Genomic DNA, 23,471 nt, shown 5'->3' with positions numbered 1-23,471 from the left:
CTGTCAGGGAGCTCTCTAACAACATGTTGCCACCGTTGCGGCCGAGGTAATGCACGAGGCACCCGCACATTTGCGAGCGACGGGGAGGGCTCCTCCTCCTTCTTCCCAGATAGAATCATATACGACGTACATCTTGAAAGCTAATTTTCGTTGGCGTACAATCCAAATAATTTAGAAGTCTATTACAGCAAATCCAAAACCAATAAGAAATATTTTATAAGTTCAAAGTTACAAGAAACATAATCCCAACTATTTCAAACTGATGGAGTCTTCATTTCAGTTTACATTGAACTCTTTTTTCATTCTAGACATCTCCATGGAACCTATAGATGGTACATAACACATAATTTGACTTGATTATAACTTGAATAACTATGCCCTAGTTGAGTAACGTATTAGTAAATCTTTCTCCAAGCATAGATGTTGTTTATTCTTTAGCATGTGTTGTTGTTGTTGTTGTTGTTGTTGTTGTTTTTGTTGTTGTTGAGCTTACATGAATATATTTCAGGTTCGTTATGTTTTCTGTTACAAATAACGTTTCATGTACTCATCCATCCTGGTGTACTGAACATCTGGGTAGAGTAGAGAAGCTTCTTCTTCCTCATTGTCTTTGATGTCAAAGTTTGTCAAGCAACCCTCATAGAAAATGTGGTAGAAATGCCCTAACCCAACTTGATTAGTAAGGTCCGTACCTGCATGAGTAGACCAATATGTATGAAAATTGGGGCGAAACTAGGTTTTGCAAGGTTTTTTTATGGAAATGATGGTTTCAAATAATAAGTTATCTAGCTGGTCTTAAATGATGTATAATGTGAAAGATTATATAATTACTAATTACGCACAACACACTAAAATTAACAAAATCGCTTGTGGAGGGAAGCATATTTCTCACATATATTTAATTTGCACCTGATTATAATCAAAATGATCACCTACGTGACTTCGTTGATCATTTAGTTCATGCAGGCCGTTTTCATTTTTGGAGAACTTTGATTGCTATGTTCTGTACGAGTTAAAAAAAATCATTACATGACTAATTTAAATAGGAACTGTTATTGTAATGGAACAATGTTTCATCTAGCCAATCTAAATAGTTTCCTTATAATATATAATCGTTTCAGAAAAGAGATAATAATAAAGGAATATGATAATATTGCTCATTGTAGTCGACGAAATTATGCACTTAATTCTAAATTTGTACGCACACACGAACGCACAACATATGCCTTCTTTATTGCGCGGGGCTGAGGGGTGGGGGACAAGGCTTGACTTCACTTCATGTTCAAACAGAAAAATTAACCTGTTATCTTAATTAGGCGGCAAATAGCTTAAAAATATTAGGTGGCAAGAGATAATTCCTAGACGAAAAGAAGCAAAAATTTCTTACTCACTCCCTCACATTTTCAAAAGAAGTTTACCATTATTCTGAAGGACACGTCCTAACATATCCCTCCACCAGGATAAACCATTCTATGCAACTATTTGAGAATTTATTTTCATACAGTTAATTCCATGTCCTAGGAAGAAGATGTCGATATTTTCCTCGGAAATTCTATGTGGCCCTTTCACCATAGTACTAAAGCTGAGTTTAAAATACTTCATGCCCAATCAATATATGTTTGTTTTCTTACCTATCATTGACGCAAAGAATTCATCACTCTGAATGGGAATTTTCTCAAGAACCTTTCCTAAGAGGTTTTCCCATTTAGCAATCAGCTCATTTTGACTAAGGATGTTTTCTGTCGGTCTTAGGTATATTGTCTTGTTCAAGGCCCGTGGATCATCAATCGACTTGATTGTGTATGTTGCAACATCATCTTCGTCCAGGAATATCCCTTCATGGTTTGTATGACCACATATTCGAGGTAGAAATCTCAAGAGAGCCAGATACGCCTAGGAGTCATATAACTAGGATAAAATAATGCTACATCTAGTAATGTGTACATTGGTTCACCTTTGATGTTGCCATCCCCATATACATGAACTTTCTCTTTGGGTGGAAGTAGGGTACGCATTTGACCAAGGTTAGCACCAAAGTAAGCTGCAAAGCAGTTAGCAGAAATATAGGTGTGGGGAATGTTTGCTTCTTCTATCGCTCTTCTTATCTCCATCTTCTCATCAAATGTGATCCTTCCTGGTTCAAGGGCATGCCCCATCCTTGCTGGGTCCATGCCGAATTCAGATGGTAGGAAACGCTGCATGAAAATTATATTTTTAGTATGACTGCATGCGAGCTCATAGTTAATGATGATTTGATCAATTTAAGAAAAACATAAGAAGAATCATAATGTACCATTTTCTTAATTTAAAGGAAAAAACTAAGTGCCCCCCCCCCTAGTCTTACACAGCAACGGGGTCCTATTGGAGAAATTACTAGGGGAGAGCACATGCATGTAAGAATTTTCCACCTCGTCATCACATTAATGGGTAAAGTTGGTATTTAAAATGATTTATCTCACAGACCGTTGACCGGATTAGCGAGTCATTTTCATCAACAAGTTATTCTCGGCAGGGGCTTCAAAACAAGATCTTGTGTTAGCATTTTTTTTCGTCGCCGCCGGTTACCAAATTTATAGTACACGGTTTGCCGGATTATTCATATTGAGTTAGCAAATTATTTCATAGGGTCACTTATTTTTTTTCTCTATCTACTTACCAGATTATAGTACGGAGATAATGATATTGACTAATCTAGAAACCAATTTATGATATACCTGATAACTGAATGGCTATAATATGGTAAGTAAGTGGAATTAACATGATAGTTACTGAATTATTATATCAAAACATATCAACACGGGATCTAGTTTCAAATATCTTTTCACGATGAAGTCAACGGTGAAAGCGGGTCATCAATTAGGTTATTGGTTTGAGAGATAAAAGTTTAACAAAAATTAAAACCAAGATAATATCTGCTAATGTCATGCTTCCATGTATTACTTTTTTGCTTGCATGCATACATGTGTGAGAGAGGGGTGTGAAGCACTGCAACCTAAGATTATGTGGGACAGGTTCCCACATAGTATCTTCCTAAGTTATTTTTTGTTAATTCATAATAGATATATTTTTTGCGGTTGAATTCATAATAGATTATAGTAAGATTTATTGTTGTTACACGGAGCAGGTTGTCTTAAGGTGCGATGGCTTGTTGCTTGGGCACCGTTCCAAAGAAATGGAGTCCTAAGAAGCCACTGCACAACAAAGTAAATAGTTAGGGCGTGTTTGGTTTATTGGTTACCCTCATCATCAGTTCCCTAGTCAGTCCCACTGAGGACAAGCTAGCCAGATCCAAAAACCTGAAGGCTAACAGTTTGATTGCTTGCATAAGGGTTGGTGGGTTAAATAACCTTTATGATTGTTTTAGGGATGTGTTTTGCATGAGCTGTGAGATAGAGGGAGAGATGCAACTTGGACAACAAAAAATGATTTAAATTCCCTACTTCATGTTGTGTGTAGGCCTGCCTTGAATAACGGTCATCCTAATATGGCCTTTTTGGGCTTTTTCTGCATACGACGGACACCTAGCTACGGCCTTATGCAGGCAACCAAACATCACAAAAAGTAAACAATTTCATTTGGATATCAGATACCAACCACCATGCAGGTAACCAAAAGTGGCCTTAGAGACCATATTGAAGGATCTTCTCAAAGTTGCTTGCTAAATTACTTGTTTATATTTGGTCATTGACTTTCTTTTTTGAAATTTTAGGAGACATTCAATAATCAGACGGGATAAATTGTTTTCTAAACAAATATCCTGAGTATCCCAGCACAGAGTACTACTCCTTCCATTCCACAATGTAGTGCCTATAGATTTTTTTGAAAGTCAAACTTTGCCAACTTTGACCAAGTGTATAGAGAAAACTGTCTACATCTACAATACCAAACATGTACATTCTGAAAATATAACTCACGATGTATGCAATTATGTGCATTTGGTATTCTAGATATACATACTTTTCTCTATAAACATGATCAAAGTTTGTAATGTTTGACTTTTGTAAACATCTATAAGCACTACATTATGGAACGAGAGGGAGTATTACCTATACTAAGTAAGAAGCCATTGTTCAACAATAATGCTTTCCTCGTATCCCAAGACCTCCTCGGAGTTATTTTTTCTGTTTTCCAAAATTTGATGTGTTTCTACTTGCCGTGGTCTCGAACAGAGTTTAATTAGTGCTTCCTCTGTTGGGATACATACGACATATTTTGGTTGGTTAATACAAAATCTTGAAAAATAACTACTATATTTTGTACATGGTTTATGAGATATTTATTACAGATCCAGTGACAATTTTTTTGTAATACATAAAGTATATATTTTTGGTGTAATATTTAACCAAATTCTGGCGTTATAGTTTTATTATAAGAATGCTAGCTTCTAGAAAAAGTCGATGTCTTCTAAGGGGTGGTTTTTGTGCGTGTAAGGAAAGTCTTCTAACTATGCTAGCTCCAATAATGCATCAGACAGAAAAGGGAGACAGTGAGATCTAGTGCCACTATTGATGCATGTGCAACGTCCGACCCACATCAACTCAGCAGCTACACAAACATGCCTGATCAATTATGAAGGTGATGATATTTATCAGTAAGTATCCAAGCAAGCGCTCTGATTTTACAGAAGGTTGGTGTTTGCTATTTTTGCAAAGACCAACACACATTAATTCATTATCTCTCTCCGTCTGCTCAGAGCTCCTCAGTGGCTGGATACTGAACTTATTCTTTTAGCTTTTGTAGAGATTGAACTTATTTTATTTTGTAAAAAAATGTTGATCATTTACTTTTCGTGGATGAGCTCTCAGCTCAGTGGTCAGGGCTCAGGGGGCAGTGCTGCCTCCCAGACGGCGTGGGTTCGAACCTCGGTTCTTACATGGGTCTCACATCTACTTTTTTATTAAAAAATCTTCTAGACGTGAATGTATTGGTGGGAGCACCAAAAGTCCGGAAGACATCCAAATCTGCCATCCACGGCAATACAGTGGTGTCATTTGTAAAATACTGTAGACCATTTACACATGAATGTATTTGCTATTCTCTACAAAACGTACTTGTTGTTCTAGATCGATTGGGAAAAAACTGCTACTTCTAAGTCTGATCAAATTCACATTGTGATTTGTGAGACTTATTCAGGGGCGGACGATCTACAGGTTCGCCAAGCCACCCTCTCCAAAATTGCAAAATAGATTTCGACTACCAACTGAGCAATAAATACCTAGCAAGTTAATATAATTTTTCACAAATACGAAAACCAAATTATACTATATATAGTATAATTTTTCATAAATTACAAAAACCAAATTATACCCAAGGCTAAGAGCATCTCCAGCCGTTGGCCCCCCAGGGGGCGCCTAAAATCGCCGCCTGGGGGTGACCCGGCGCAAAAAGTGGGCCTGGGGGCGAGTTGGCCCCCCAGCCGCCGCCCCCAGGGCCGGCCCCAGGCGTGGTAAAAAAGACAAACTTGGGCTGAAACACGCCAATTTTCAGCAAACTTGAGCTTTTATATTCGCAAACTTGGGCTAAAACATGCCATTAAATATAAAAACTAGTCAAAAAAACTTGCTGAAGGCCGAGAAGTCGTCGTCGTCGCCGCCATCGTCGGCCTTCTCCTCCTTGACTCAGGTGCCCCTGCTGGACCCCTCCCCGGCTAGTGGCGGCAGCGGCGGCGCATCGTCGTCGTTGTCGCTGACGTTGATGATGACGACGCCGCCTTCGTCGTGGCCTCGGCGGCGCTGCGCGAAGCGCTGTAGGGTGGCGCGCTGGCACTCCCTCGCCATCTTCAGGGAGTCTTGGCGCGCCCATTCAAGGGTCGCGTCGTCGTCTAGCTCGACCTCGCCGTGCTCCGCCTTCACCGGCGCCAGCAGCCCCGGCTCTGTCTTCACCGGCGCGAAACCCGGCTCCGTCTTCGGCTTGACGAAGCGCGGGGAGGAGCCGACGAGGAGGCGCGCCGGCCGCCCTCCCTGATGAAGATGCCGACACTGCGTGTACGCCGGCCGAGCGGCGTCTCCGCCACGGGCTCGGCCTTGACGCCGAGCAGCGATGGAGTGCCGGAGGATTGGGAGGAAGAACGCGACGAGGAAGAAGAGGAGGAGGAGCCGAACCTCCTTGGCGCCCATTGCCCATCGCGTCGACGGTGCGCCGGGGCGGCCGTCCTCGCCGGGGGGTACGCCAACGGTGGGTTGTTGCTGCCCTCGAGGTGCGTCAGCACGCCGTCGAGGGTGCGACCGGGGACGCCCCACCAGAGGTGGCGCCCCTCGCTGTTCTTGATGCCGCCGACCACCGGCGCCCCGTTGGTGGACGCCAGCCGCTGCTGCTGGCGGCGTTCGAAGTATGCCGCCCAAGCCGCGTTGTTGTCGGCGGCGTACTGGGGAAGGGAGCGCTCGGCGTCGGTGAGAGAGGCGCGCGCAATCTCGACCTCGTCGGCGAAGTACGATGGCTTGTTGACGGCGTCGGGCAACGGGGGAATGGGCACTCCCCCATTGCTGAGCCTCCAGCCCGTCGGCCCGGCGCGCATGTCCGACGGCGCTGGGATGTTCGCCTGGAACAGGAGCCAGGACTCCTGTTCGCGGAGCGAACGGCGGCCGAAGCCGTTGGCCGTCGCCTCGTCTCCGGGGAAACGCTCGGCCATCGGGGAGAAGGAGTGGCTGGGGAGAAGAGATCGGCGGGAGAGGGAGGGCTGGGGTGGGGAGATGAGCTCGACGGCGGCGCTCGGGAGAGGGTGGAGAGGTGGCACTCCAACGCGGCGAGCGAGACCATATATAGCCGCGCCGCGTCCGTGTGTACGCGTCCGAGGGAGGGGAGGCGTCGGCGCACCGCCCCGTGACGCGCCGCCCTTGAGGAATCAATGGCAAAGCTGACCGGCGGCAGCCTTGCCATTGATTCCCCGCGGGAAACCGAGGCGTCGGGAAGACGAGGCGGGCGGTGTCGCTGACGCGGCTGCCCCACGGCGCTTTCGCGCCAAAAACGATTCGCCCGGCGCCCCCGAGCGCCCCCAGTGCGCCGGGTTCTGGTTGGGTCCACCGGCGCCAATTTCGGCCCGAGCCGGCAAAAAATGGGCCCCTGGGGGCGCGACTGGGCCGATTTTTTAGCGCCAGCGACCGAAAAGTCGCCTGGGGGGCCTTGTTGGGGGCGCGGCCGGAGATGCTCTAAGATTCTAGATCCGCTTTTTTTGTTGGATAGAGACAAACGGTCGAGTGTTCAAGAAAATAAGATAGAGACGAACGCTTCAAATCGCCACTAAGTATTACTCCCTCCATTCCAAAATGTAGTGCCTATAGATTTTTTCTGAAAGTCAAACTTTGTCAACTTTGACCAAGTGAATAGAGAATATTCTCTACACCTACAATACCAAACATGTACATTCTGAAAATAAAACTTATGATGTATCCAATGATTTGCATTTGGTATTCTAGATGTGCCCACTTTTTTTTATAAATATGGTCAAAGTTTGTAATGTTTGACTTTTTAGAAAATCTATAGGCACTACATTGTGGAACGGAGGGAGTGGTTGCATATGAGTAGTATATACTGATATAATAATCACCCAGAGTGAATTAGACTACCTTGATGTTTCCAGCTTCTTTGACAGCCTCCACCAGCTTGAGCTGCACCAGGGGCCTGTGGCCACGGAAATGAACCCCGGACATGGCCGAGACCACCACGTCCGGCGACGAGTCCCCGGTGGTCGTCCAGCGACGTCTCCATGAGCCGCGCTCCCTGCGCCTTGAACGACAGCAGCAGCTGGAGCTTCTCGACGTCGAGGCCGATCTCCGGCCTCATCAGGACGTAGGTCTCGTGACCCTGAGCTAGGCTTGCCTTCACGATCCTCCTGCCGATGTAGCCGGTGCCACCAACAACAAGAACACTGCTCTTCTCCATATGCCTCAGAAAGAAGAACTGAAGAAGTAGACCCAAATCGCTGCTGGCCGGCTGCTTTTGGACGCCTGGTGTGGTGTACTGGTGTGTCGACCTGGTTGGGGCTTTCAGATATGGAGATGGGTCAGTGAAATCGTTGTCAATCTTGTTGGTTGGTGAGATTACGTGTACGGCCCTAGCTGATATTGCATATCACTCTATCAGTGAGTGACCCGGCCGGCAGCTCTATCATGGTGGTTGATTTTGAGGCCGCATTGATGCGCTGTCGTTTATCTGGTGTACCTACTTTTTTTATGAGCACATGTGATTTATGGCTTGCAAACTTGTGAGCTCAGCTGATACAGTTCACGCATGTTACAAAGTTCCATCGGCAATTGTAGTCGACTTGAATTTACTGTTGAAAAATCTCAAAGGTAACATAAATTACTACTCCATCCGTTTCTAAATAGTAGTATTTGTCTTTTTACAGATTTCAAATGACTACCACATACGGATGTATATAGACATATTTTAGAGTATAGATTCACTCATTTTGCTCCGTATGTAGTCACTTGTTAAAATCTTTAGAAAGACAAATATTTAGGAACGGAGGGAGTAGTTAGCTAGTTTATATCAGCAAGGACAAACACTTAGTAGTCTACTCATACCTTACTGTTCAAGTAGTAAAATTTTGCCTGAAGCTTACTGTTAGGATTAATCTTGACATATGTTGCACACATGCAAGTGTGCATGTCACGTTAGTATTAGGTATAAAAACATCAGGATTTGTGAAGTGGCAGAATGACTTGGCCAAGTTAGTTAGACTGTTAGAGGAGCAACATGCGCATTATGAGGATGTGCACGGATTGGTCCAAGAGAAGTACTCCCTCCGTCCGAAAAACCTTATCCCAAGCTTCTTTGAGAGACAATCTTTTACAGGCGGAGGGAGTAGTCAGTATGCATGCAGCTCGGTCTGTTAGAAGCACAACCGTGGAGTGATTCCAGGAGTTGTTAGCTGAACGTAGTTAGCTTAGTGCGTGGAATTAGTTGGGTTAGTGGCCGTGCATGGTGGCCGGGTTAGTGGCTGCGTCTAAGTCTCCCTTGTACAGACTATTTAAGTCAGAACAAATGAATGAGAATAGAGGTCGTGAGGGCCAGAGAAAAGATGTAGCCACCGAGTGGTCACCAAGGCAGTCTCGTTGGAAAAGCCATTGTTCCTCTTCCATGGTGCTAGTGTGTGTGCCTGTGCCTGTGTTCCCTGGTTATATGTGTTCTTCGTGTTGAGAGAGAAAGCAAGCGGAGGGACTCGTGTGAGGCAGCTCGAGGTGTCTTCGTCAGTTCACATGTTTTATTGCTTAATTTTAATCGCCCCATGATTTTAGAAGCATGCAAATATTATTTGCTACAGATAGCATTGCGTTGTACAGTAACACTTACGGTTTCTTAAAGGCTTAGAATTATTGAGCTCTTAGACCTTCCTAGGTTCCTTCAATCATGTGGCGACATGTTCATGCAGCTTTCCAACCTCACCCATTTCTCTCTCAAACACTTTTATCTAGGAAGATTTGTGATTCCTTCCTTCCTTCCTTCCTTCCTATCCTACCTTCTTATGACCAAGATGAAATACAAAGCAGTGAAGGAGACCATTCTCTTCCTCCTTTCCACGCCTTGCCCAATCCCATCCTGCTCCATCCCTAATAATGTTAAACCGGCGATGCCGCAGTCACCGTCTTTGCTCACGTTTATTGTGTAGACAGAGAGCTGCGCGACGAAGGCTGACATCTACTTGTAGCGGTTACCATTGCAGTAGAGTCAGGACTAAAGCTAGATGAAAATTTCTCCAGGGTCAACGACTCTAATGCAATGGTAGTGTCAGCTTATATATTTAAACACTGATTGGAATTAGTAATGATATAGTGAAGGTTTTGCGAAGTCTTTCCCCTCTCCCCTCGCCCACACACAGCTCTATTGCAAATGGTAGCCTTGTCTTTGAGAAGACCACGCTATCGACCATTGCATATGCTCTAGTACTTTTTGTCACAATGACTAACCACTATAAGTTGCAGCATCTCAAAAACAACTTTTGTAATTGGCAGCAAAATCATATGAATAAGGGTTAATTTCCTTTTATTAGTAGCGTCTTCAGTACATTGTGTGCATCGTCGTCTAGTCGCTCGATCTTAGCGTTCATGGTCAATCATTCAATTAATAACGGCTGCTCCCTTTTATATGGTGTATTTTGTCTTCAGATAAATTCAGACTTTGTTTTTACTCGAACTTTTAATAAGATGGACGTATGCATCTTTCAGATGCAGAGGCCGGGCTGACCCTCCCTTTCCAAAATAAATAAATAAATAAATAAAAAATTCTCGCTCCCCCGCTTGGCCCATCCACTCTGGCGCTGCTCTCCTGACCTCCGCTGGCCACCACATGCCACCGCCGACACCTCGCAGCCTTGCTGACTTTTGACCGCAAAATTCCTACGAGATTTCGACGGGATTCAGGTGATATCTTTTTCTTTATTTTTTTCTCCTTTCCATTATCACCGGCCACAGTGGCGCTCTTCCTCCTCATCCCTGGCCCGACGGCGCTCATCCCGTCATCCCCACTGTCACACCCGGCTACACCCCACCTCCTCCCTGGTAGCAGCTCTGGGTGGACCTCCGCCCGTTCTTCTTGGACGCCGGTAATATTTACTTATTGTGCTCGAGAAATTCACACACTTAATTTAAAATTTGTAGTTCCAGACGAGAGTCGGGTCGAATGGCAGGGAAGACTTACACATCATCATGGACGATAATGGGGATATATGTATATTATATAATTAGTTATTCTTTAATGTTATCTCTAGCAAGTAATAATTTATTGTGCCAACTTTTATTACAAATCATGTGAACAGGGTATATGCCTTTACATACATATAAATACTTATTAAAGTGTTATATTAATTAGGTGATAATTCCTTGACTAGAGGAAGGACTGCTTCTCACGGTGCACTCTATCTCTCAAGTTTTCAGGAGAAGTCTAACATAATTATGTTGTATATGTCTTATGATAACTCTGCACAAGGACAAATATCGTCCTACAGAACTTTATATTTTAAAAAAATCACACAGTTAATTCCATTGTCATAGTAAGAAAATGACATGAAAAAAGTGTATTATTTTCCTAGAAATTTGATGTGTCCCTTTCACCATATGTTGGTACTACTAAGCTGAGAAAAAAAGCTGAGATATATTGTACTTTACACTCAAGCAATAAATGTTTTTTTCTTACCTTCCATTGAAGCCAAGAATTCAGCACTGGGAATGGGAATTTTCTCGAGAGCCTTTCCTGAAAGCTTTTCCCATTTAGCAATCAGCTCATTTTGACTAAGAATGTTTTCGAGCGGTCTTAGGTACACTAGTAGAAAACAGGGCTTTGGTTCAGGCCAGACCAGCCCATTAGTCCCTGTTCGTGAGGCCTGGGGGCCGGCCGGGCATCGTGGGGCATTGGTCCCGGTTCGTCTGGCCCCTTTGGTCCCGGTTCCAGACACGAACCGGGACCAATGTGCCTCTCTCCTGGCCCACAACCATTGGTCTCGGTTCGTGGCTTCAACCGGGACCAAAGGGTGTCCTTTAGTACCGGTTTCAGCCATGAACCGGGACCAATGAGATGCCTATATATACCCCTCGCCCGCGAGCAGAGCACTCCACTGCTCTATTTTTCTGGCCGGCCGTTGGAGAGCTTTGTGGTGCTCTAGCTCACCTCCTATGCACATGAGGTGTTTGATGAAATGCCCGAGCCACACTTAAGCTTTCTCCTCTCGAAGCTCCTTGTTCAAGCTCCATTTTCCTCGATATTTGTCTAGGTTTGGTGGTCCGTCCTGTACCGTCCCCATCCTCACCGCCGTTGATCGCCCGCGCCGATCTCATTGCCGGCACCACCGTGGTGAGCCTTCTGATCTTATCTTCTTTCTAAAAGAAAAAAGTTCTTACTTGTATGATTTAGATAGATACTTGTGTAGTTTTCTTACTTACTATTGTTTGTTATTATATATTCTGATGGTTTTAGTATCCACCTCCGTTGGCCCTCGTCCTGTCTATGATTCAGATGTGGTATATATATATATTATCTTTTATAACTATTAGTTTCATTTAGTGTTTATGACATTTATGTCGAGCAACATGACATAATTTTTTATATCTAGGAGGTATGTAACCGGAAATTCCAACCGACCCTATTATAGAGAGGTTAAATTTAGTTGAAGAAGAAGACAATTACTTGAAGGAAAATTTAAAAAAATTAAGGAGGAGAAGATGATATTGGAGTTGCATGTTGCGGATGTCATCGATGATGACAAGATCAAGATGGATGCAATGCTCTTGAAGATTAGAAAGATTAGACAATATGTCATTCATACTGAGGCTTGGTATCATTATGCCATTGGATCAATTGTTACCTTGGTTGCGGTTATGATCACATTTGTTGTTGCATTGAAATGTTTTACATAGTTTCAATGTATGGTTTAATTAGATGCTCTGGAGAGCTATATGTTGTTCAATGAGAACTATGTATGTATTTTGGTTTTAATGTGATGATGAACTTCTATTAATTTGGTCACTTATCTATTCATGATGTACGCAGATGAACCGGCAATGGATGTACAGTAACAGACGCACCTCCGAGTACATTAACGACATGAATAATTTTCTCGCAGTGGCTGAGGCAAACAAGCAGAATGATTTTATGTGTTGTCCATGCCCTATATGTGGGAATACGAGGTCTTACTCTGACTCGAAAACCCTTCACACCCACCTTCTTTATAAGGGTTTCATGCCACACTATAATGTTTGGACCAAGCACGGAGAAAGATGGGTTATGATGGAAGACATCGAAGAAGAAGAAGACGATGACAACTATGTGCCCCCTGAATACGGTGATGCTGCAACGGGGGAAGCTGAAGATGCTGCAATGGGGGAAGCTGAAGATCAAGAGGAACCAAACGATGTGCCCGATGATGATCTTCGCCGGGTCATTGTTGATGCAAAGAGACAGTGCAAAAGTGTAAAGGAGAACCTGAAGTTCGATCGCATGTTAGAGGATCACAAAAGGGTTGTACCCCAATTTCGAAGATGGAAACACAAAGCTCGGTACCACACTGGAATTGCTGCAGCGGAAGGCAGAAAATGGTGTACCTGATGAAGGATTTGAGAAGCTACTGAAAATATTGAAGAAGAAGCTTTCAAAGGATAATGAATTGCCCGACAGTATGTACGCAACAAAGAAGGTTGTATGCCCTTTAGGATTGGAGGTACAGAAGATACATGCATCCCATGATGACCGCATCCTGTACCGTGATGTGTACGAGGATTTAAACGCATGCCCGGTATGCGGTGCATTGCGGTATAAGATCAGACGAGATGACCCTGGTGATGTTGACGGCGAGCGCCCCAGGAAGAGGGTTCCTGCCAAGGTGAAGTGGTATGCTCCTATAATACCACAGTTGAAACGTCTGTTCAGAAACAAAGAGCATGCCAAGTTGATGCGATGGCATAGAGAGGACCGTAAGAAAGACGAGAAGTTGAGAGCACCCGTTGACGGGTCGCAGTGGAGAAAAATCGAGAGAAAGTACTGGAAGGACTTTGCAGGTGACATAAGGAACGTATGGTTTGGTTTAAGCGTGGATGGCATTAATCCTTTTGGGGAACAGAGCAGCAATCACATCACCTGGCCTGTGACTCTATGTATCTATAACCTTACTCCTTGGCTGTGCATGAAGCAAAAGTTCATTATGATGTCAGTTCTCATCCAAGGCCCTAAGCAACCCAACAACGATATTGATGTGTACCTAAGGCCATTAGTTGAAGAACTTTTACAGGTGTGGAATGGAAACGGTGTACGTGTGTGGGATGAGCACAAACAACGGGAATTTGAGCTACATGCGTTGATGTTTGTAACCATCAATGATTGGCCTGCTCTCAGTAACCTTTCAGGACAGACGAAGGGAAACCACACATGCAAGCACTGTTTAGATGACACCAAAAGTATATACCTGGAAAAATGCAGGAAGAATGTGTACCTGATGCATCGTTGATTTCTTTCGACCAACCATCAATGTCGAAAGAAAGGCAAGCATTTCAAAGGCGAGGCAGATCACCGGAAGAAGCCCGCCGTCCGTATCGATGATCACATACTTGCTATGGTCAATGATTTACAAGTAATCTTCGGAAAGGGTCCCGACGGACTATCTGTTCTGAATGACGCTGACGGACGCGCAACCATGTTGAAGAAGAAATCTATGTTTTGGTACCTACCCTACTGGAAAGACCTAGAGGTCCGCTCTTCAGTCAACGTGATGCACGTGACAAAGAATCTTTGCATGAATCTGCTAGGCTTCTTGGGCGTGTATGGGAAGATAAAATATACATCGGAGGCATGGGAGGACCAGCAACGTGTGCACGAAAAAGCAGCATGCCTTCAAAGCAGTATGAAGGTCCTGCCAGCTATGCTCTTACCAAAGGAGAGAAGGAAATCTTCTTTGAATGTCTGCTCAGTATGAAGGTCCCGTCTGGCTTCTCGTCGAATATAAAGGGAATAATAAATATGGCAGAGAAAAAGTTCCAGAACCTAAAGTCTCATGACTGCGACGTGATTATGATGCAACTGCTTCCGGTTGCATTGAGGGGGCTTCTACCGGAAAATGTTCAATTGGCCATTGTGAAGCTATGTTCATTCCTCAATGCAATCTCTCAGAAGGTGATCGATCTAGAAATCCTACCAAGGTTAAGGAGTGATGTGGTGCAATGTCTTGTTAGATTTGAGTTGGTGTTCCCACCATCCTTCTTCAATATCATGACACACGTCCTAGTTCATCTAGTCGACAAGATTATCATTCTGGGCCCTGTATTTCTACACAATATGTTCCCCTTTGAGAGGTTCATGGGAGTCCTAAAGAAATATGTCCGTAACCATGCTAGGCCAGAAGGAAGCACCTCCATGGGCCATCAAACAGAGGATGTCATTGGGTTTTGTGTTGACTTCATTCCTGACCTTAAGAAGATTGGTCTCCCTCAACAGCGGTATGAGGGGAGACTGAGTGGAAAAGGTACGCTAGGAGGGGACTCAATAATATGTAGGGACGGGCATTCTTGGTCTCAAGCACACTACACAGTTCTATAGAATTCTACCTTGGTGACCCCGTATGTGGATGAACACAAGAACATTCTGCGCTCCAAACACCCGGAGCAGTCTGACGACTGGATTACATGTGAACACATCAGGACTTTCGTCAGTTGGTTGCAAACACGTCTCAGGGGTGACAACACTTTTTCTGATGAGCTGTACTCGTTGGCCAGGGAACCATCTTTGACTGTAATGACTTACAAAGGGTACGAGATAAATGGGAATACATTTTACACAATCGCCCAAGATCAAAAGAGCACCAACCAAAACAGTGGTGTCCACTTTGATGTAGCAACCAAGATGGGAAAGGACACATATTATGGTTACATAGTGGACATATGGGAACTTGACTATGGACATGATTTTAAGGTCCCTTTGTTTAAGTGCAAATGGGTCAATCTGTCAAGAGCCGGGGTACAGGTAGACCCACAATACGGAATGACAACAGTGGATCTGAATAGTCTTGGGTACACAGAAGAACCATTTGTCCTAGCCAATGATGTGGCACAGGTTTACTATGTGAAGGACATGTCTACCAAACCGAGAAAATGAAAAGATAAGGAAGCGAATACATCATATACATGAGCCAAAGCGCCACACAGTTCTTTCAGGAAAAAGAGACATCGTGGGATTGGAGGGCAAAATAGACATGTTTGAAGATTATGAAAAGTTTCATGAAATTCCTCCCTTCAAAGTCAAGGCTGACCCAAGCACCCTGTTAAACGATGAAGATTATCCATGGTTACGGCGCAATAAGCAAGGGACACAAGCAAAGAAAAAGTGAAGACTTTCTCTCCACAACTATTATGATGATGCCTTTGATCTAGAATATCACTGTAGTTACATGTGAAGAAATGAAATGCCTTTTGTAACAGATGAGTTTCCGTCCGAAACCCAGATACTTCGAAAGAGTTTGTCCGTTTTATACACGAAGTGCATCCAGTTTTTACCGTAACCCTCTCAACTTTTTAGCACATGCTATGTGGGTGAAAAGATGATACCATGCCAACTTTCAACCTTTTCAGAGTTCATATTAGTGCTTTTCAATTTAAGGGTCATTTAGTTCAAAAAATCAGTAAATGCATGAAAAATACCAAATGAAGTCAGAAAAGGTTGAAAATTGATGATGTGGCTTTGAATGGTTCATTTTGAACACTAAACAAGTCTGGAGTTGAAATAAGTTCCAAAAAAATGAAATCCTTTGTAATAGATGAGTTTTTGTCCGAAACCCTGATACTTCGAAAGAGATTGTCCATTTTGTACACGAAGTGCATCCAGTTTTTGTCGTAACCCTCTCAACTTTTTAGCACATGCTATGTGGGTGAAATAATAATACAATGCCAACTTTCAACCTTTTCAGAGTTCATTTGTAGTGCTTTTCAATTTAACGGTCATTTAGGTGAAAGAATGAACTAATAGAAAAAAGAATGAACTAATAGCAAAAAGAATGAACTAAACATAATCAATTAAAATATTCTGTTATGATCAACTAAAACAAAACTATAATATTCTTGAATAGCAAAAAGAATCAACTAAGAAGCTTTTATAAAACTCCAATAGCAAAAGGAATCAACTAAAAAACTTTTATAAAAGTATTATTGAAATTAAAATTATATAAAATTCCGGCAACTAAAATTATCAAAGTATTTTTTGTTCCAAACATTAAAAGCAAAACGAATTTTCATAAAGATATTTTTTGTTAGAAACTTTAATACCAAAAAGAATTATCATAAAGAATTTTTTTGTTAGAAACTAAAATAACAAATCTGTTTTTGAATATAATGATAAAACACAGTAATATTAAATAGCAGGAAAAAGAATCACCAAAAATCTATTTTTATAGTAAAGTTATTCAAAAACTAGTGATTCACACAAATTTCAAAAAATTCAAATTCAAACTATTCAAATTGGAAAACTAATGCCACTAACAGAAAGCTTATAATTTTTATTACCTAAAAGCAAAATAGAATCACTAAAAAACTAGTAAGTATTTTGCTGTAAGTAGAAACAAAATAAAATAAATAAACAAAAAAAGAAAACAAAAAAATTGGAAAAAATTAAAAAAGTGCCACATACTGGGCCACCACGGCCTGAATAAGACTCGAAACCCAACCACGGGCCAGGATTCAGGCCTGCAGCAGGCCCAGTAGGCCCACAGGAATGTAGTGAGAGATTAGGCCCGAAAGCCTGCAGTTGAGAGGAGCTCGAGAGTGTGGGCGCATCAGCGCTTATAAACCACTCTCGAGCTCTCTCAACTAGCGAAGTGAGACTAAACTTTTTGCCGCGGGCAGCACAAGGCCTTTGGTCCCGGTTGGTGGTACCAACTAGCACTAAAGGGGTGCATTGGTAACGGTTCATGGTACCAATCGGGACCAATGCCCCCCTTTAGTCTCGGTTGGTTCCACCAACCAGGACCAAAGGTCCCTGTTTCCCGCCCTTTGGGCTGCTGAAAACTGACCTTCGGTCCGGGTTGGTGGCACCAACCGGGACTAAAGGGGTGCATTGGTCCCGGTAGGTGCCACGAACCGAGACCAAAGGCTTTCCTACATAACCAACACTTACGAATTTTTCCACATTCTAACCCGACGCCAACTCCCCTGCGCCCCGACGCCGCCAGGCTACTCTCCTTGTCGTTGTCACCATCGTCGCCGCCGCGCCCTGCCCTGTCGCCGCCCGCTCCTTGTCGTCGTCGCCATCACCGACGCCTCCCCGACCTCGCTGTCACCGACGTGTCCCCGACCTCGCCATCGCCGACGCCTCCCCGACCTCGTCGTCGCCTCCCCGCGCCGGTCCCTGCCCTGCCCCGTGCGCGCCTCTGCCTTAGCCCGGCCCCAACCACGCTGTCATCACCCGCTCCTCGTTGCCGATCGCCATCAACGACGCCTCCCCGACCTCGTCGTCGCCGATGCCTCCCCGACCTCTCTATCGCCTCCCCGTGCCGGCCACTGCCCTACCCCGCGCGCGCCTCTTGATACGTCCATTTTGCATCATGATTTTATATCAACATTTATTGCATTATGGACTGTTATTACATGTTATGTGACAATACTTATGAGTATTCTCTCTTATTTTAAAAGGTTTACATGAAGAGGGAGAATGCCGGCAGCTGGGATTCTGGGCTGGAAAAGGAGCAAATATTAGAGACCTATTCTGCACAGCTCCAAAAGTCCTGAAACTTCATGAAAGTCATTTTTGGAATTAATAAAAAATACTGGCGAAGGAATCAGCGTCAGTGGGCCCACACCCTGGTCACGAGGGTGGGGGGCGCGCCACCCCCCTAGGGTGCGTCCCCCTGCCTCGTGGGCCCCCTGACAGGCCTCCGGTGCCCATCTTCTGCTATATGAGGTCTTTTACCCTGGAAAAAATCATAAGCAATCTTACGGGACGAAACTCCACCGCCACGAGGCGGAACCTTGGCGGAACCAATCTAGGGATCCAGCGGAGCTGTTCTGCCGGGGAAACTTCCCTCTGGGAGGGGGAAATCATCACCAACAATCCTCTCATCGGGAGGGGGTCAATCTCCATCAACATCTTCACCAGCACCATCTCCTCTCAAGCCCTAGTTCATCTCTTGTATCCAATCTTTGTACCAAAACCTCAGATTGGTAACTGTGGGTTGCTAGTAGCGTTGATTACTCCTTGTAGTTGATGCTAGTTGGTTTATTTGGTGGAAGATCATATGTTCAGATCCTTAATGCATATCAATACCCCTCGGATTATGAACATGAATATGATTTGTGAGTAGTACGTTTGTTCCTAAGGACATGGGAGAAGTCTTGCTATAAGTAGTCATGTGAATTTGGTATTCGTTCGATATTTTGATAAGATGTATGTTGTCTATCCTTTAGTGGTGTTATGTGAACGTCGACTACATGACACTTCACCATTGTTTGGGCCTAGAGGAAGGCATTGGGAAGTAATAAGTAGATGATGGGTTGCTAGAGTGACAGAAGCTTAAACCCTAGTTTATGCGTTGCTTCGTAAGGGGCTGATTTGGATCCACATGTTTCATGATATGGTTAGGTTTACCTTAATACTTCTTTTGTAGTTGCGGATGCTTGCAATAGGGGTTAATAATAAGTGGGATGCTTGTCCAAGAAAGGGCAGTACCCAAGCACCGGTCCACCCACATATCAAATTATTAAAGTAACAAACGCGAATCATATGAACGTGATGAAAACTAGCTTGACGATAATTCCCATGTGTCCTCGGGAGCGCTTTCCTCATATAAGAACTTGTCCAGGCTTGTCCTTTGCTATAAAAATGATTGGGCCACCTTGCTGCACCTTATTTACTTTAGTGCTTGTTACCTGTTACAAATTATCCTATCACAAAACTATCTGTTACCTACAATTTCAGTGCTTGCAGAGAATACCTCACTGAGAACCGCTTGTCATTTCCTTCTGCTCCTCGTTGGATTCGACACTCTTACTTATTAAAAGGACTATGATAGATCCCCTACACTTGTGGATCATAAAGACTCTTTTCTGGCGCCGTTGCCGGGGAGTGAAGCGCCTTTAGTAAGTGGAACTTGGTAAGGAAAAATTTATATAGTGTGCTAAAATTTACTGTCACTTGTTACTATGGAGACTAATCCTTTGAGGGGCTTGTTCGGGGTATCTTCACCCCGACCAGTAGAGCAAAGAGTTGCTCCTCAACCTACTGAACCTACTGAAAATGTTTACTTTGAAATTCCTTCGGGTATGGTAGAGAAACTGCTAGCTAATCCATCCTTTTACGGGAGATGGAACATTACATCGCGACTTGCACCTAATCTATGTAGATGAAGTTTGTGGATTATTTAAGCTTGCAGGTATGCCTGAGGATGTTATCAAGAAGAAGGTTTTCCTTTTATCTTTGAAGGGAGACGCATTGACATGGTATATGCTATGTGATGATATGGGATCCTGGAACTATAAACCATTGAAGTTGGAATTTCACCAGAAGTTCTATCCTATGCATCTTGTTCATCGTGATCGTAATTTCATATATAATTTTTGGCCTCGGGAAGGAGAAAGTATCACTCAAGCTTGGGGGAGGCTTAAGTCAATGTTATATTCATGCCCCAATCATGAGCTCTCAAGAGAAATTATTATTCAAAAAATTTACGCTCGGCTTTCTCTCAACAATCGCACCATGCTTGATACTTCTTGTGCTGGGTCTTTTATGATGAAGACTATTGAATTCAAGTGGGATTTATTGGAAAGAATTAAATGCAACACTGAAGATTGGGATTCCGATGATGGTAAGGAGTCAGGTATGACACTTAAGTTTGATTGTGTTAAATCTTTTATGGATACCGATGCTTTTCGTGGATTTAGCACTAAATATGGACTTGACTCTGAGATAGTAGCTTCTTTCTGTGAATCATTTGCTACTCATGTTGATCTCCCTAAGGATAAGTGGTTTAAATATAATCCTCCCACTGAAGTAAAGGTAGTTGCTACTACGTCTTGAGCTTGCGTTGGTTTTCCTCGAAGAGGAGAGGGTGATGCAGCAAGTGTAGCGTAAGTATTTCCCTCAGTTTTGAGAACCAAGGTATCAATTCAGTAGGAGGCTCCTCAAAAGTCCCACACACCTACACAAACAAACCGAGAACTCGTAACCAATGCAATAAAGGGGTTGTCAATCCGTTCACGGCCACTTGCGAAAGTGAGATCTAATAAGGATAGTATGATAAGATAAATATATTTTTGGTATTTTATAATATAGATGCAAAAATTAAAGATGCAAATAAAAGTAGATTGAAAGCAAATATGATAAGAGATAGACCCGGGGGGCATAGGTTTCACTAGAGGCTTCTCTCGAGATAGCATAAGTACTACGGTGGGTGAACAAATTACTGTCGAGCAATTGATAGAAAAGCACATTGTTATGACATTATCTAGGCATGATCATGTATATAGGCATCACGTCCATAACAAGTAGACCGACTCCTGCCTGCATCTACTACTATTACTCCACACATCGACCGACTCCTGCCTGCATCTAGAGTATTAAGTTCATAAGAACATAATAACGCATTAAGCAAGATGACATGATGTAGAGGGATAAACTCAATATGATATAAACCCCATCTTGTTATCCTCGATGGCAACAATACAATACGTGCCTTGCAACCCTTTCTGTCACTGGGTAAGAACACCGCAAGATTGAACCCAAAGCTAAGCACTTCTCCCATGGCAAGAAAGATCAATCTAGTAGGCCAAACCAAAATGATTATTCAAAGAGACTTGCAAAGATAACTCAATCATACATAAAAGAATTCAGAGAGATTCAAGTATTATTCATAGATAAACTTGATCATAAACCCATTGTCGGTGTCAAAACCGGCGGATCTCGGGTAGGGGGTCCCGAACTATGCGTCTAGGCGGATGGTAACAGGAGACAAGGGACACGATGTTTTTACCCAGGTTCGGGCCATCTCGATGGAGGTAAAACCATACTCTTGCTTGATTAATATTGATGATATGGGTAGTACAAGAGTAGATCTACCATGAGATCGGAGTGGCTAAACCCTAGAATCTAGCCTATGGTATGATTGTGGTTCGTCCTACGGACTAAAACCCTCCGGTTTATATAGACACCGGAGAGGGCTAGGGTTACACAGAGTCGGTTACAATGGGAGGAGATCTTCATATCGTATCGCCAAACTTGCCTTCCACGCCAAGGAATGTCCCATCCGGACACGGGACGGAGTCTTCAATCTTGTATCTTCATAGTCCGGGAGTCCGGCCAAAGGTCATAGTCCGGCCAGCCAGACACCCCCTAATCCAGGACTCCCTCATTAGCCCCTGAACCATGCTTCAATGACGACGAGTCCGGCGCGCAAGTTGTCTTCGACATTACAAGGCGGGTTCCCTCATCCGAATACTTCATAGAAGATGTTGAACACCAGGATAGTGTCCGGCTCTACAAAATAAGTTCCACATTCCACCACAGAGAGAATAACATTTGCGTTGATCAGATATGCTGACGTATTCCGCGGCGTCACATCATGCCACGGCCAGGCTTTTATTCATTTTATTGTTCCACCCCAGCGCGTTTAGCGAGGCGATTTCCCTGGCACGTCTTGTCAAAACAGAGACCGTGTCCCCTTATCACGGGATTCTCATCAATACGGGTGTGGGTAACCCAACCGCGCCATTAACCGCGGCGCTTGGGGGATAAGCGAGTTTTATTAGGACGGTGGGGGCTCGTAGTTTTGGCCGCCCATATAAGGGGATAAGAATCCGCCCTTTCCATTCACGCCTTCTTCCTCCTCCGCTTATCCGTCCCTGCGTACTCGAGCTCGAGCGCCCAAGTCCGCACATCTCACCTCAACCTTCTCCGACCATGTCCGGAGCGGGAGGCAAGTGGATGGCCTCCTCCGTCACGGAGGGGCAAATCAAAGAACTGAGGGAGGCCGGATACTTGTCTAACGACATCGCGCACCGGCTTCCCGATGTGGGGCAACTCATCCCCACCCCCAGGCCCCATGAGAGGGTTGTTTTTCTCCCCCATTTCCTCCGCGGACTGGGTTTTCCTCTTCACCCGTTCGTCTGGGGGCTCATGTTCTACTACGGCCTGGACTTCCATGATCTGGCCCCGAACTTCATCCTCAATATCTCGGCGTTTATCATCGTGTGCGAGGCCTTCTTCCGCGTCCAGCCTCACTTCGGCCTATGGCTGAAGACCTTCAGCGTCAAGCCGAAGGTTGCGAAAGGCCAACAAGCCGAGTGCGGAGGCTCCATGGTGGGCAAGATGCCCAATGTCGCCTGGCTCGAGGGTGCCTTCGTGGAGACCATCAAAGGGTGGCAATCGGGGTGGTTCTACATCACCGAGCCGCGCGACCCCAAGTGGGCAGCGGCCCCCGAATTTCGATCCGGCATCCCCACACGGCTCACATCCTGGAAAGAGATGCGCCTGTCGTGGGGCCGCTTGGAAGAGGTGACCGGACTCCAAACCTGCGTCCGGGACCTGGTGACCGAGAAGGTCAAGCTCGTCAACGTCGTACAGGTCATGCTCTTCCGCCGGATCCTTCCGTGTCAACGACGGGACTTCAATTTATGGGAGTTCGACCCGGCCCAGCACCAGACTCTGTCCCGGCTCTTCGAAACAAAGCATGAGGACGCCATGAGGGTGCTTTTCAAGGGTTCCGAGGTCTCCCCTCCAGTCACCGAGGATCGCGGATTCTGCGCCAAGCGCCAAGCCTCCGAAGTAAGCTTACATTTAGTCCTTTGCGGGACACTCAAATTTCATAGTCTGATTATATGCAGGATTTAAAATTCCTGTTCTTTGACAGGACTGGAAGGGGACATCCGGACAGTTTAACTGTCCGGCCCCTCTACCCGAAGGCCCAGTAGACGAACGCTTGGCGAAGCTACTGGTCCCGGCACCTCACGTGGTGCCGGAGAAGAAGGCCAAGGAGAAGGCCACGGGGACCCGAAAGAATTCCCGGCGCCCGGTGGTGT

The 23,471-nt window shown here is 44.5% G+C and overlaps 2 pseudogenes; both read right to left on the bottom strand.

The window, feature by feature from the left end:
- Positions 1–196: 196 nt before the first annotated feature.
- LOC119367206 lies at positions 197–7,943 on the bottom strand (annotated as a pseudogene).
- A 3,120-nt stretch (positions 7,944–11,063) lies between these two features.
- The window catches only part of LOC119360532, a 39,847-nt pseudogene continuing 27,439 nt past the window's right edge, over positions 11,064–23,471 (bottom strand).

The sequence above is a fragment of the Triticum dicoccoides genome, chromosome 2B (assembly GCF_002162155.2).
Source record: "Triticum dicoccoides isolate Atlit2015 ecotype Zavitan chromosome 2B, WEW_v2.0, whole genome shotgun sequence".
NCBI lineage: Eukaryota > Viridiplantae > Streptophyta > Magnoliopsida > Poales > Poaceae > Triticum > Triticum dicoccoides.
This window is presented reverse-complemented; position numbering and strand designations above follow the sequence as displayed.